The sequence below is a fragment of the Tachypleus tridentatus genome, chromosome 11 (genome assembly GCF_004210375.1).
Source record: "Tachypleus tridentatus isolate NWPU-2018 chromosome 11, ASM421037v1, whole genome shotgun sequence".
In the NCBI taxonomy this organism is placed as follows: Eukaryota; Metazoa; Arthropoda; class Merostomata; order Xiphosura; family Limulidae; genus Tachypleus; species Tachypleus tridentatus.
The window spans coordinates 19,893,481-19,909,096 of NC_134835.1; positions in this window are offsets into that span (position 1 = coordinate 19,893,481).

The window sequence follows — 15,616 nt, forward strand, 5'->3', positions numbered from 1 at the left end:
AGAGCAGCTCATGAGTTGACGGTGGGTGGTGATGACTAGCTGCCTTTCCTCTAATATTACACTACTAAATTAGGGGCGGCTAGAACAGATAGCCCTCGCGTAGCTTTGTGCGAAATTCAAAACAAAACAAACCGTTTTCTAATTCATGGGCGCTGTTATGTAATCATCCATTAGGGTCGTCTGTCTGGTATCAAATTACAAATTCAACATTATGATAGTATAACGGCCTGTTATGGTGGCCAAGCAGCGCGTCCCTAACGACGCCCTCTCTAGTGGAAAATTGGAACTATTTACTTAATCCCCCTTCGATAGCGACACATTTGATGGTAAAATTTGAAACTATTATCTCGTCATCTTTTATTACATCACTACCTCTGCTGTGGGGGCAGCCTTTGGACGCTAGTGTTATGTGTACTACTTGCCAGCTGGTCTTCCTTGGTTACACAGAGCTACCATCCGAGTTTCAATTAAAATAGGTGACTTCTTCATTGTAATGTGTTTATAAGTGACTACTTCATTCTAATTTGTTTTATGTACCTTTTAGTCTCTCGTAAAGAAACGTTTTAAATATTATGGGTAATACGCAACATTTATTATATTTAATCTGATACTGTTTTAAACCTATGCAGACTATTTTAACGTATTCTCATCTGTATTCCAAATTTAGTTTTTAAAACGTAACTTTTCTGTATACAGTTTGTGATATCTTAATCTTTATTTTCTGATCCTTTTCTCCAGTTTCGTGAGTTTATGAAGGACTGTTTTATAAGTCGGGTTTTATTTTAATTTACCTCGTGAACAAGTTGTGATGAATGGGTGGAAGGTTTAGTTCATATATTTCTAGAATAGAAAAAAAATTCCCAAGTAAAACGCGGAGGTTTGTTAATGCCCACGTGGAAACAAAACCCTTGCGGGTATATTTTCTATTGTTTTACATCAGTCTAGACTGTCTCTGTTATTTGGTGATAAGACGGACAATGGTGGCTTTACTTCACTGTACTAGACCAGCCGGCCATTTGTTATGTAGAGCGATAGAACTCCCTGTTTCCAAGTCACTCAGTTTTGGATAGTTCTATACGTTAGAACAACACTTTAATCCAACTACAGGCCCTCCAACTTTATTTAGTTGTTCCTATTGCTTTGAGAATGTAAAAACAGATCCGCATTTAGTATTTTCATCTATAAGTCTTCAATATATTTCTTTCATTTGATTGGTTTGACTTGATTATCGTTCGTGGCGAATTTCAATCTTTTTTAGTCCGAGGTATTATTTTACACTAATCTACAACTGATAAACCCTAAATTATCTGAACATGTGTGTATTTACTTTTGAATTAGATTGATAACAACTTGGAACAGGAAACAGTTATTTACTGATAATACCACATACTCGTCTGTTGTTCATTCTCTCGATTGAGCAACAACAAATCTGATGAACGGTAAAAACGGGTTTCGATACCAGGTGTGGGAAAAGCCCATCGTCTAGCTTTGTGCGTAACACACACACACACACAATTCTTTAAACAGAAATTAGTGTTGAGCATTGGGATATAAAACAAACAATCATTGAGATGTAAAACAAACAAACAAACAGTGTGTATGTACATAGAGTCAGTTGGCACAATGAACAGTGTAAAACAGATAGCTACTGTCTTAATTTGTAATGATGTTTAAGTCACATTTCATGAACATAACTATTAACTCACATCGCCAACATATAAAATCTTGAATTTATATTTAGCCAATAAATATATTTAATAAACATATTTCAGATTCGATGTCGTTTTTTTAAATCAATGTATTTCATAATTTAGTTACTTTTTATAAAGGTTGTGTAATTTGAACATAGACTGAAATTAATATGTATAAAGTTGATCAATTTTATATATAAGCTAAGTTATATATACCCTAATTAACATTTATATATAAGCTAAGTTATATATAACCTAATTAACAATTATATGTAAGCTAAGTTATATGTAACCTAATTAACAATTATATAAGCTAAGTTATATATAACCTAATTAACATTTATATGTAAGCTAAGTTATATGTAACCTAATTAACAATTATATAAGCTAAGTTATATATAACCTAATTAACATTTATATATAAGCTAAGTTATATATAACCTAATTAACAATTATATGTAAGCTAAGTTATATATAACCCAATTCACAATTATATGTAAGCTAAGTTATATATAACCTAATTAACAATTATATAAGCTAAGTTATATATAACCTAATTAACAATTATATATAAGCTAAGATATATATAACCTAATTAACAATTATATAAGCTAAGTTATATATAACCTAATTAACAATTATATATAAGCTAAGTTATATGTAACCTAATTAACAATAATATAAGCTAAATTATATATAACCTAATTAACAATTATATATAAGCTAAGTTATATGTAACCTAATTAACAATTATATATAAGCTAAGTTATATATAACCTAATTAACATTTATATATAAGCTAAGTTATATATAACCTAATTAACAATTATATGTAAGCTATGTTATATGTAACCTAATTAACAATTATATAAGCTAAGTTATATATAACCTAATTAACATTTATATGTAAGCTAAGTTATATGTAACCTAATTAACAATTATATAAGCTAAGTTATATATAACCTAATTAACATTTATATATAAGCTAAGTTATATATAACCTAATTAACAATTATATGTAAGCTAAGTTATATATAACCCAATTCACAATTATATGTAAGCTAAGTTATATATAACCTAATTAACAATTATATAAGCTAAGTTATATATAACCTAATTAACAATTATATATAAGCTAAGATATATATAACCTAATTAACAATTATATAAGCTAAGTTATATATAACCTAATTAACAATTATATATAAGCTGTTATATGTAACCTAATTAACAATAATATAAGCTAAATTATATATAACCCTAATTAACAATTATATATAAGCTAAGTTATATGTAACCTAATTAACAATTATATATAAGCTAAGTTATATATAACCTAATTAACAATTATATATAAGCTAAGTTATATATAACCTAATTAACAATTATATGTAAGCAAAGTTATATATAACCTAATTAACAATTATATATAAGCTAAGTTATATATAACCTAATTAACAATTATATGTAAGCTAAGTTATATATACCCTAATTAACAATTATATAAGCTAAGTTATATGTAACCTAATTAACAATTATGTATAAACTAAGTTATATATAACCTAATTAACAATTATATGCAAGCTAAGTAATATATACCCTAATTAACAATTATATATAAGCTAAGTTATATGTAACCTAATTAACAATTATATATAAGCTAAGTTATATATACCCTAATTAACAATTATATATAAGCTAAGTTATATGTAACCTAATTAACAATTATATAAGCTAAGTTATATATAACCTAATTAACAATTATGTATAAGCTAAGTTATACATAACCTAATTAACAATTATATATAAGCTAAGTTATACATAAACTAATTAACAATTTTTATCTAATTTTAATCCGATCGACAAAGATTAATTTCTAAGACGATTATCTGTTTTTAATTTTAAAAATTGTTTAATTTCTACAATTAGTTTCACAAGGAAAATTGATTTTTTAATGAACTACAAAACATGTGAATGTATTTTATTAATACCTATAGTGTCAGTCAGATGACGTAACGGTAGATTTGAGGCTTCCTGCCAGCAGCTATCTGTTTTACGTTTTTACACTTAAACCATTTAAAACTTCGATTTACGTTTTACCAAAATGAAAACGCGTTGATTCCTTTAAATTTTAATTTAAATTTTGTTATTCTTGAATTCAGCTCAAAACTACACAATGGGCTATCTATGTTCTGCTCACCACCAGTATCGAAACCCGGTTTCTAGCGTAGTAAGTCCGGAGACACGCTGCAGTGCCATTAGGGAGCAGCTTCAAATGAAACACAACTTTGATCATTCTATATTATTTTTTCTCTAGAAAGTGTTTCTATCAAAGAATATCCCTCACATGTTGGAAGGTTTGTGTTTTTTTAATTTCGCGCAAAGCTATATGAGGGCTATCTGCGCTAGCCGTCTCTAATTTACCAGTGTAAGACCAGAGGTAAGGCAGCTAGTCATCACCACCCAACGCCAAATCTTGGGCTACTCTTTTACCAATGAATTTTGGGATTGACCGTCACCTTATAACACCCCCAGGGCTGAAAGGGCAAGCATGTTTGATGTGACGCGGATTCGAACTTCCGACCCTCAGATGACGAGTCGAGTGCGTTAACCACCAGACCATGCCGGGCCATCTTGGAAGGATAGTTACATTATTTTTTTATTTGTTACTTGAAAAGGTAATTCATCAAAGGGTCAATCCTTCACTTGACAAAATATTTTTTATATAACATTCGAATCGTAAGTCAAGTTACTAGTCTGCTGTTAGTCGGTACTATACTTTTAGTAACACACCATATCGGTAAAACCAACTATAATATCAACATTAAATTGCTTATATTTTAATTATTATCTATTTGTCTTTTCACAACTAATAATTTCTCTGTAGCAGATGCAGGTTTCATGCTAAACATTCTACGACCTCAAGTTATGTTAATTTTGTGTACGTGCCTTTATTGAAAGCTGAACAATCTTAAGATAAGTGTCAGCTCGAAACGCCATCCTAAAAATATGAATAGAACAGACATGGCCAAGCGTGTTAAGGCGTGCGGCTCGTAATCTGAGGTTCACATCTCCGTCGCGTCAAACATGCTCGCCCTTTCAGCCGTGGGAGCGTTATAATGTGATGGTCAATCCCACTATTCGTTGGTAAAAAGAGTAGCCCAAGAGTTGGCGGTGGGTGCTGATGACTAGCTGCCTTTCCTCTAGTCTCACACTACTAAATTAGAGACGGTTAGCGCAGATAGCCCTCGAGTAGCTTAACGCGAAATTAAAAAAACAAACAAACAAATAAGAATATGAAAATAACGTGTAATGTGTTCATCGTATTATTTAATTTTAGCACACGGACCGATAAGAAAGCTAACTAGAATACTGAGACATTGAGTGTGTGCTCTTCTTACAACAAAGCCACATCGAACTATCTGTTCTGATGGGAACCGAACCGCTGATTGTGGCGTCATAAATCAACAGGCTCACCGTTGTACCGACGGCTATGAATACTTTTAACTTGTTAAACAATTTCGGTAGTTAAAGTGACAGTTCACGCAGTGAGTGAAGTTAATCAGTGTTACTCAGGTTGATGAACCATAATATCTTATTTATGACAATATCATATCCCAGTAACATTAATGGGAAAATTTTCTTAAGACCTACTGTGATGAGAAGAAATATTATATTTTATAAGAGCTACAGATTTATAGTTCTGTTCCTTCTACTGGATCTAATTTCTCTAATCGCCAATCTTGCTTAGTCTCAGTGGTGTGAGTACACATTACTCCGTGACATCTTAACTTCAATTGTAACAAAACCTTTCTGAGGACTACGAAGTAACTCAAAGACATGATCTCAGATCAAAAGAACAAAACTCCATTGGAGCTGAACAGCGGAAAAAGGGTAGGTTAAATTGTATATAATCAGGTAGTATTTCTCTGATTTCAGATCGTTCAGCCACTCTTCTCATGAAGACAGATGTGGCTGAAGACTTAAGAAAGTTGAGACTGTGAGTCTTTGTAATTTTGTTTATTTTAAACCTAACTGTACTAACTTTGGCAGTAATATTTTGTGTGTATATTAGAGAAAATCTGTAAACTAAACTTTGTGTATGATTTATGAACGTTGTTTGGTCTAGGATGTGTTTCAATCCTTTATTTTCTAAACACTCTTATGTGCTAGTATTTCTGTTACATTATTCTTGAGAAATGTGTGAGATATCTACTGGTATAAGGTATCTCGAGGAAGTATTGCACAACAAGACAATCAGTAGTTGGCCATCAACTAATCTTATGCTTACTGAAAACATGACTCGTGTTTCTATGACACATCCCTACATTACTGTATAGAAACAAATCGTTGAAATAAGTACAACTCATTGTATTCCCTAAACAAACAAACTTCCCTTGCAACGTTAAAATTCGAGATTCAATTCCCGCAGTGGACACAACAGATGGTCTGAATTAATATTAAGTTCTGTTTAACACAAAATAGGGATTTCTGTTAAATATATATATATATATTAAATAATTTATAAAAAATCACAAACATTATAACATACGCATATTACTCGATTATTAAAACATACGCATATTACTCTTTTATTAAAACATAAGCATATTACTCCTTTATTAAAACACCACAGAAAAGCTGCACTTACTGGATAAGTAAAATGCTTTCCAGTAAATATTTTCATCACAGTACGTCTTCCAAACAACAAAACAATGATACTTCCAAACAACAAAACAATGATACTTTCAAACAACAAAACAATACTTCTAAATAACAGAACAATACTTCCAAACAGCAGAACAATAATACTTCCAAACAACAAAACAATACTTCTAAACAACAGAACAATACTTCCAAACAGCAGAACAATACTTCCAAACAACAGAACAATACTTCCAAACAACAGAACAATACTTCCAAACAACAGGAACAATACTTCCAAATAACAGAACAATACTTCCAAACAACAGAACAATAATTCCAAACAAGCAGAACAATACTCCCAAACAGCAGAACAATAATACTTCCAAACAACAAAACAATACTTCCAAACAGCAGAACAATACTTCCAAACAGCAGAACAATACTTCCAAACAACAGAACAATACTTCCAAATAACAGAACAATACTTCCAAACAACAGAACAATGCTTCCAAACAACAGAACAATACTGCTTCCAAACAACAGAACAATACTTCCAAACAGCAGAACAATGATACTTCCAAACAACAAAACAATACTTCTAAACAACAGAACAATACTTCAAACAAACAAGCAGAACAATGCTTCCAAACAACAGAACAATGCTTCCAAACAACAAAACAATACTTCTAAACAACAGAACAATACTTCCAAACAGCAGAACAATACTTCCAAACAGCAGAACAATACTTCCAAACAACAGAACAATACTTCCAAATAACAGAACAATGCTTCCAAACAACAGAACAATGCTTCCAAACAACAGAACAATACTTCCAAACAACAAAACAATACTTCTAAACAACAGAACAATGCTTCCAAACAACAGAACAGTACTTCCAAACAACAGAACAATACTTCCAAACAACAGAACAATGCTTCCAAACAACAGAACAATAATACTTCCAAACAACAAAACAATACTTCCAAACAATAGAACAATACTTCCAAACAACAGAACAATGCTTCCAAACAGCAAGAACAATACTTCCAAACAGCAGAACAATACTTCCAAACAACAGAACAATACTTCCAAACAACAGAACAATACTTCCAAACAGCAGAACAATACTTCCAAACAACAGAACAATACTTCCAAATAACAGAACAATACTTCCAAACAACAGAACAATACTTCCAAACAACAGAAGAACAATGCTTCCAAACAACAAACAATACTTCCAAACAACAGAACAATGCTTCCAAACAATGCAGAACAATGCTTCCAAACAACAGGACAATGCTTTCAAATAACAGAATAATAATGCTTCCAAACAACAGCAGAACAATGCTTCCAAACAACAGAACAATAATACTTCCAAACAACAGAACATTACTTCTAAACAACAGAACAATACTTCCAAACAATAGAACAATGCTTCCAAACAACAGAACAATACTTCCAAATAACAGAATAATAATACTTCCAAACAGCAGAACAATACTTCCAAACAACAGAACAATAATACTTCCAAACAACAAAACAATACTTCCAAACAGCAGAACAATACTTCCAAACAACAAAACAATGATACTTCCAAACAACAAAACAATACTTCTAAACAACAGAACAATACTTCCAAACAACAGAACAATACTTCCAAACAGCAGAACAATACTTCCAAACAACAGAACAATAATACTTCCAAATAACAAAAAAATACTTCCAAACAATAGAACAATACTTCCAAACAACAGAACAATACTTCCAAATAACAGAATAATAATACTTCCAAACAGCAGAACAATACTTCCAAACAACAGAACAATAATAAGCTTCCAAACAACAAAACAATACTTCCAAACAGGAGAACAATACTTCCAAACAGCAGAACAATACTTCCAAACAACAAAACAATGATACTTCCAAACAACAAAACAATACTTCTAAACAACAGAACAATACTTCCAAACAGCAGAACAATACTTCCAAACAGCAGAACAATACTTCCAAACAGCAGAACAATACTTCCAAACAACAGAACAATAATACTTCCAAACAACAAAACAATACTTCTAAACAACAGAACAATACTTCCAAACAGCAGAACAATACTTCCAAACAGCAGAACAATACTTCCAAACAACAGAACATTACTTCCAAACAGCAGAACAATAATACTTCCAAACAACAAAACAATACTTCTAAACAACAGAACAATACTTCCAAACAACAGAACATTACTTCCAAACAACAGAACAATAATACTTCCAAACAACAGAACAATACTTCTAGACAACAGAACAATACTTCCAAACAGCAGAACAATACTTCCAAACAGCAGAACAATACTTCCAAACAACAGAACAATACTTCCAAATAACAGAATAATAATACTTCCAAACAGCAGAACAATACTTCCAAACAACAGAACAATAATACTTCCAAACAACAGAACATTACTTCTAAACAACAGAACAATACTTCCAAACAATAGAACAATACTTCCAAACAACAGAACAATACTTCCAAATAACAGAATAATAATACTTCCAAACAGCAGAACAATACTTCCAAACAACAGAACAATACTTCTAAACAACAGAACAATGCTTCCAAACAGCAGAACAATACTTCCAAACAACAGGACAACAATACTTCCCAAACAGCAGAACAATACTCCAAACAACAGAACAATACTTCCAAACAGCAGAACAATGATGGCTTCCAAACAACAAAACAATACTTCCAAACAACAGAACAATACTTCCAAACAGCAGAACAATACTTCCAAACAACAGAACATTACTTCCAAACAGCAGAACAATAATACTTCCAAACAACAAAACAATACTTCTAAACAACAGAACAATACTTCCAAACAACAGAACATTACTTCCAAACAGCAGAACAATACTTCCAAACAACAGAACATTACTTCTAAACAACAGAACAATACTTCCAAACAACAAAACAATACTTCCAAACAACAGCACAATACTTCCAAATAACAGAATAATAATACTTCCAAACAGCAGAACAATACTTCCAAACAACAGAACAATAATACTTCCAAACAACAAAACAATACTTCCAAACAGCAGAACAATACTTCCAAACAGCAGAACAATACTTCCAAACAACAAAACAATGATACTTCCAAACAACAAAACAATACTTCCAAACAACAGAACAATACTTCCAAACAGCAGAACAATACTTCCAAACAGCAGAACAATACTTCCAAACAACAGAACAATACTTCCAAACAGCAGAACAATACTTCCAAACAGCAGAACAATACTTCCAAACAACAGAACAATAATACTTCCAAACAACAAAACAATACTTCTAAACAACAGAACAATACTTCCAAACAATAGAACAATACTTCCAAACAACAGAACAATACTTCCAAACAACAGAACAATACTTCCAAACAGCAGAACAATACTTTCCAAACAACAGAACAATAATACTTCCAAACAACAAAACAATACTTCTAAACAACAGAACAATACTTCCAAACAATAGAACAATACTTCCAAACAACAGAACAATACTTCCAAACAACAGAACAATACTTCCAAACAGTAGAACAATACTTCCAAATAACAGAATAATAATACTTCCAAACAACAAAACAATACGTCTAAACAACAGAACAATACTTCTTCCAAACAACACAACAATACACCCAAACAATAGAACAATATTTCCAAACAACAGAACATTACTTCCAAACAACATAACAATAGAACAATATTTCCAAACAACAGAACATTACTTCCAAACAACATAACAATACCCCAGCGGGCTTAAAAAATGATGGCTTTGTTCTTTCTCTAACCTAAATAACTTTCCAACAAAATCTTCCTTTTTGTTTTTGCTCTCAGTGTCATATGACTCGAAACTTTGAGATTTAAGAATTCTTCCGCGTCTGAGGTAAACCTCGTTGTCTGATAACGTAAATAACCTTTCCTCTGAGGACAATCATATATAGACACTAAAAGAAACACTGAAATTCTTCTTGGAAGTACAAATTATCTCACATCTAAATAAAAACGTTAAGCCTTCTCCTGGGACAAAGAGCAGAACCAGATCTGCCAGAAGTGTATTTTCAAAACGGTAGCTTTGGCTTGAGAGAACTTCTGTAAACCCATCCATACAAAAAAAAATAATGTCTACATTACAAGTAATGGGTTCATCGACGACTCGAACTATTTGTTTACGTTTTAGAAAATTAAAAGAACTGAGCACATAACATGAAAAGTAAAAACTTTACTTTTCATGCTTAATGTAACGGTGCTATGCGACTCCTGAGGCTCCTTCATCACAACTTTGGGAAATTCGTGATTTCTATCACAACATTTGTTTTGTGCTCAAGGCACAACTAGCCCTATACAATCAAACACTTGGAAAAGCAGGTTTCGTGTGTTAGATAAGGTTCGTTTCTTTACATTTTTAATATTATTTTTCCTTGTTGTTTGCCATAAAATCAATTTTTAAATCACCCCTTTTCTTAGGACAGTATTAGGCAATTAATGTTTTACGACACCTTTCGAGAGTAAAGTAATCTTATTATACGTTCAACCTCCAGCTTTTCATTTTGTGACAAATAAAAATGTAATTAAATAACACGCTGCATTTCCTTGTATGTGTTTCTGCTAACAAAGGCCCGGAATGGCCAGATGGGTTAAGGCGTTCGACTCGTAATCTGAGGGTCGCGGGTTCGAACCCAGTCGCACCAAACATGCTCGCCCTTTCAGCCGTGGGGCGTTATAATGTGACGGTCAATCTCACTATTCGGTTGCAAAAGAGTAGCCCAAGAGTTGGCGGTGGGTGGTGATGACTAGCTCCCTTCCCTCTAGTCTTACACTACTAAATTAGCGGTTAGCGCAGATAGCCATCGAGTAGCTTTGCGCGAAATTCAAAAGCAAACAGTAACGTAATAACGTACACATGCACGTCTCCGCTAACATTGAAGCCCAACATTCCTATTAGCTAATTGTAGCGCAATACTTTTACGTTTATACATTTGCAAAAGTGAACAATGATTAGCGTACACTGTTCTATACGAGTTCAAAACTACAACGTATATAATATTAATTTAGATTACGTGAGTAACGTTCATAAGCATCAATGAAACACATGAATTCCTTAAAACAAGTTCGTTATATTAGATATTTACAGTTTCTTTAGTTATTGCACTTTCGAACTACTCGATCCCTAGAATACCTTTTTCTTCTGTGTATCTTCATTGTTTTATTCATACATACAACCACATTTTCCGCTGTATCTGTACAACAAGCTGGTTCAATTAGATCTTTAGTACCGGCTTCTTTCGTTCACATCTGTACAACAAACTGGTTCAAATAGATCTTTAGTACCGGGTTTGTTTCGTTCACAGCTATATAACAAGCTGGTTCAAATAGATTATTAGTATCGGATTCCTTCGTTTATATCGCTAGCCAATAGGTCAAAATTAACCATGACGGTGGCAGCTGATGGTTGGCTATTCTCTCTCTGGTCTATAGGTCTAAATCGAAGGTAGAGAAGTCTAACAACTGGACGGTTACTCCATATCAGTGACGACGGTTACTCCATATGTCGTATTCGATGTTCTTCAAATTGAAAAACATTAAATAAATACTTTCATTTATATATATATTTGTTTAATAATTATTTATGTAACTGTAGATCAGCCTTCATGTCTTATTTGAAGTCTTTTCATCTAATAATTACAGTGTTTAAATCTACCTTAATTTTCTATGTAAAGTCTTATCTGTTTATTTAAGTGCTTAAATCTGCCTTACTTTTTTATGTAAAATCTTACCTGTTTATTACGGTGTTTAAATCTACCTTACTTTTTATGTAAAGTCTTATCTGTTTATTACGGTGTTCAAATCTACCTTACTTTTTATGTAAAGACTTATCTGGTTATTACGGTGTTCAAATCTACCTTACTTTTTATGTAAAGACTTATCTGTTTATTATGGTGTTTAAATCTACCTTACTTTTTATGTAAAGTGTTATCTGTTTATTACGGTGTTTAAATCTACTTTACTTTTTATGTAAAGACTTATCTGTTTATTACAGTGTTTAAAACTACCTTATCTGTTTATTACGGTCTTCAAATCTACCTTAAATTTATCTAAAGACTTATCTGTTTATTACGGATTTTAAATCTACCTTACTTTTTATGTAAAGTCTTATCTGTTTATTACGGTGTTCAAATTTATTTTACTTTTTATGTAAAATCTTATCTGTTTATTACGGTGTTTAAATCTACTTTACTTTTTATGTAAAGACTTATCTGTTTATTACGGTGTTCAAATCAACCTTACTTTTTATGTAAAGTCTTATCTGTTTATTACGGTGTTCAAATTAACCCTACTTTTTTGTGTAAAGACTTATCTGTTTATTACGGTGTTTAAATCTACCTTTTTTTTATGTAAAGACTTATCTGTTTATTACGGTGTTTAAATCTACCTTACTTTTTATGTAAAGTCTTATCTGTTTATTAAGATGTTTATATCTACCTTACTTTTTATGTAAAGTCTTATCTGTTTATTACGGTGTTTAAATCTACCTTACTTTTTATGTAAAGACTTATCTGTTTATTACGGTGTTTAAATCTACCTTACTTTTTATGTAAAGTCTTATCTGTTTATTACGGTGTTTAAATCTACCTTACTCTTTATGTAAAGTCTTATCTGTTTTTTAAGATGTTCAAATCTACCTTTCTTTTTATGTAAAGTCTTATCTGTTTATTACAGTGTTTAAATCTACCTTACTTTTTATGTAAAGTCTTTTCTGTTTATTACGGTGTTCAAATCTACCTTACTTACTACTCAATTGTTTATGATCTTTAAAGCATCCATTATTCACTAAATTGTTTGATAACAAGAGAGATAACAGGCATAAAATATCTAACAAAAACCACAAATTAAAACAACAAATTAGAATGCAGCAAGTGAATGTTGAAATAAAACCGTTAATATATTCCATATCCACAATCGGCGTAATTTTAATCTACGAAATTCATTCGCTGCATGTGTATAAGAAATATATATATATATAAACACACACGCATATTCACATATAGCAACGAAATCAATAGTCAAGACACATCATGGATTTGAATTTCCTACGGATTCTCTTTCTTTACGAATTTCGCGCAAAGATACTCAATGATTATTTAAGCTTGCTGTCCCTAATTTAGCCAACGAAAGACCAGGGAAAACGTAAATAGTGAATACCTACCACTTCCATCTCTTGGGCTACTATGTACCAACGAATATTGCGATTGGTTGTCATTTCATAATGCCCTCATATTTGGAAGCACGAGCATATTCGGTGATATGATTCGAACCCGCGCTTACGTATTGCGAGCCGAGTGCCTAATTATCATTCCAGGCAGTATTCATCACTGCTGCTAGTTTAACCAGTCAGGAAACCTTGACTTATCAACAGCTCAGTACTTATATGTAACTGTTAAGTGTGCAATTTCACAAGATTCAAGAGATGAATGAAAAAAAAACAAAGACAGCTCAGACTGGCAAAAACTATCGAGATAATACATATCTGAAGCTACGTTTCTAAATGGTTAATAGAAAACATAGTAAGAATGTTAAAAATACATTGCGTTTGTGATAAATTAAAAAACAAAGTCACATAAGAATACATTTACGTGCCACAGTTAAGGTTCTTAGTTGAATTAGTATCAAACCATGGGACTTAACCATAACCATCAAAATAGAACAGAAAAAGACAAACATACATGGTACGAACTTATAAAATAAAACGTATAAATATTCTTTCAAAATAATAGACAAATAAAAATATAAATAACAGACAAACATAGAACAATAAATATAAAAGCATCTGTTTCACAGATGTTATAGAAGATGTATAAATTATTTACTGGCTTTTCTGTAGGTGTATCAGCTTGTTTATTCTGTTTTACAGATGTTATAGAGGCTGTATAAATTATTTACTGATTCTTCTGCAGGTGTATCAGCTTGTTTATTCTGTTTTACAGATGTTATAGAGGCTGTATAAATTATTTACTGGTTTTTCTGTAGGTGTATCAGCTTGTTTATTCTGTTTTACAGATGTTTTAGAGGCTGTATAAATTATTTACTTATTTTTTCTGTAGGTGTATCAGCTTGCTTATTCTGTTTCACAGATGTTATTGAGGCTGTATAATAATTTACTGATTTTTCTGTAGGTGTATCAACTTGTTTATTCTGTTTTACAGATGTTACAGAGGCTGTATAAATTATTTACTGATTTTTCTGTAGGTGTATCAACTTGTTTATTCTGTTTTACAGATGTTACAGAGGCTGTATAAATTATTTACTGGTTTTTATGTAGGTGTATCAGGTTGTTTATTCTGTTTCACAGATGTTACAGAGCTGTATAAATTATTTACTGATTTTTCTGCAGGTGTATCAACTTGTTTATTCTGCTTTACAGATGTTATAGAGAATGTATAAATTATTTACTGGTTTTTCTCTAGGTGTATCAGCTTGTATATTCTTTTTGTAAACCCTGTAGTCTATCCCAAATAACATCTGTTGTCAGACGTGAAACCAGTGTTTTACTTTCTAACAATAACTTATGTTATCAGACAGGTAACTTCTGTTTTACTTTCCAACTTTTCTTCTGTTCTCAGATGTAAAAACCCTAGGTTTAATTTCCACATATATTGCTTGTTGCCAGATATAGAACCTGTTTTACCTTCTAGCGATATCCTTTGTTGCCAGATATAGAACCTGTTTTACCTTCCAGCGATATCCTTTGTTGCCAGATGTAGAACCTGTTTTACCTTCCAGCGATATCCTTTGTTGCCAGATATAGAACCTGTTTTATCTTCCATCGATATCTTTTGTTGCCAGATATAGAACCTGTTTTACCTTCCAGCGATATCCTTTGTTGCCAGATATAAAACCTGAGTTTTACTTCCTGGTGAATAATGTTTCGTACATTCTTATCGTCCTATTGTGCTGGAGAAAAAGTGATACAGATGTTAATATGTATCTTACCATCTTTGATACAGATGTTATAAATTTATCTTACCATTTTTGATACAGATGTTAAAGATTTATCTTCCCAGTTAGCCAAGCCGTGTTTACTTTTCCAATGGTAAATATCTTTTGTCAAAATTAGTTTTTATTGTAATAATTACAGACATAAATTTCTGTATTATAGAGCAAGATTATTTTGTATATTCTGCTGGAGAATGTTACAGAAACTGAAGATTAGTTTCACATTC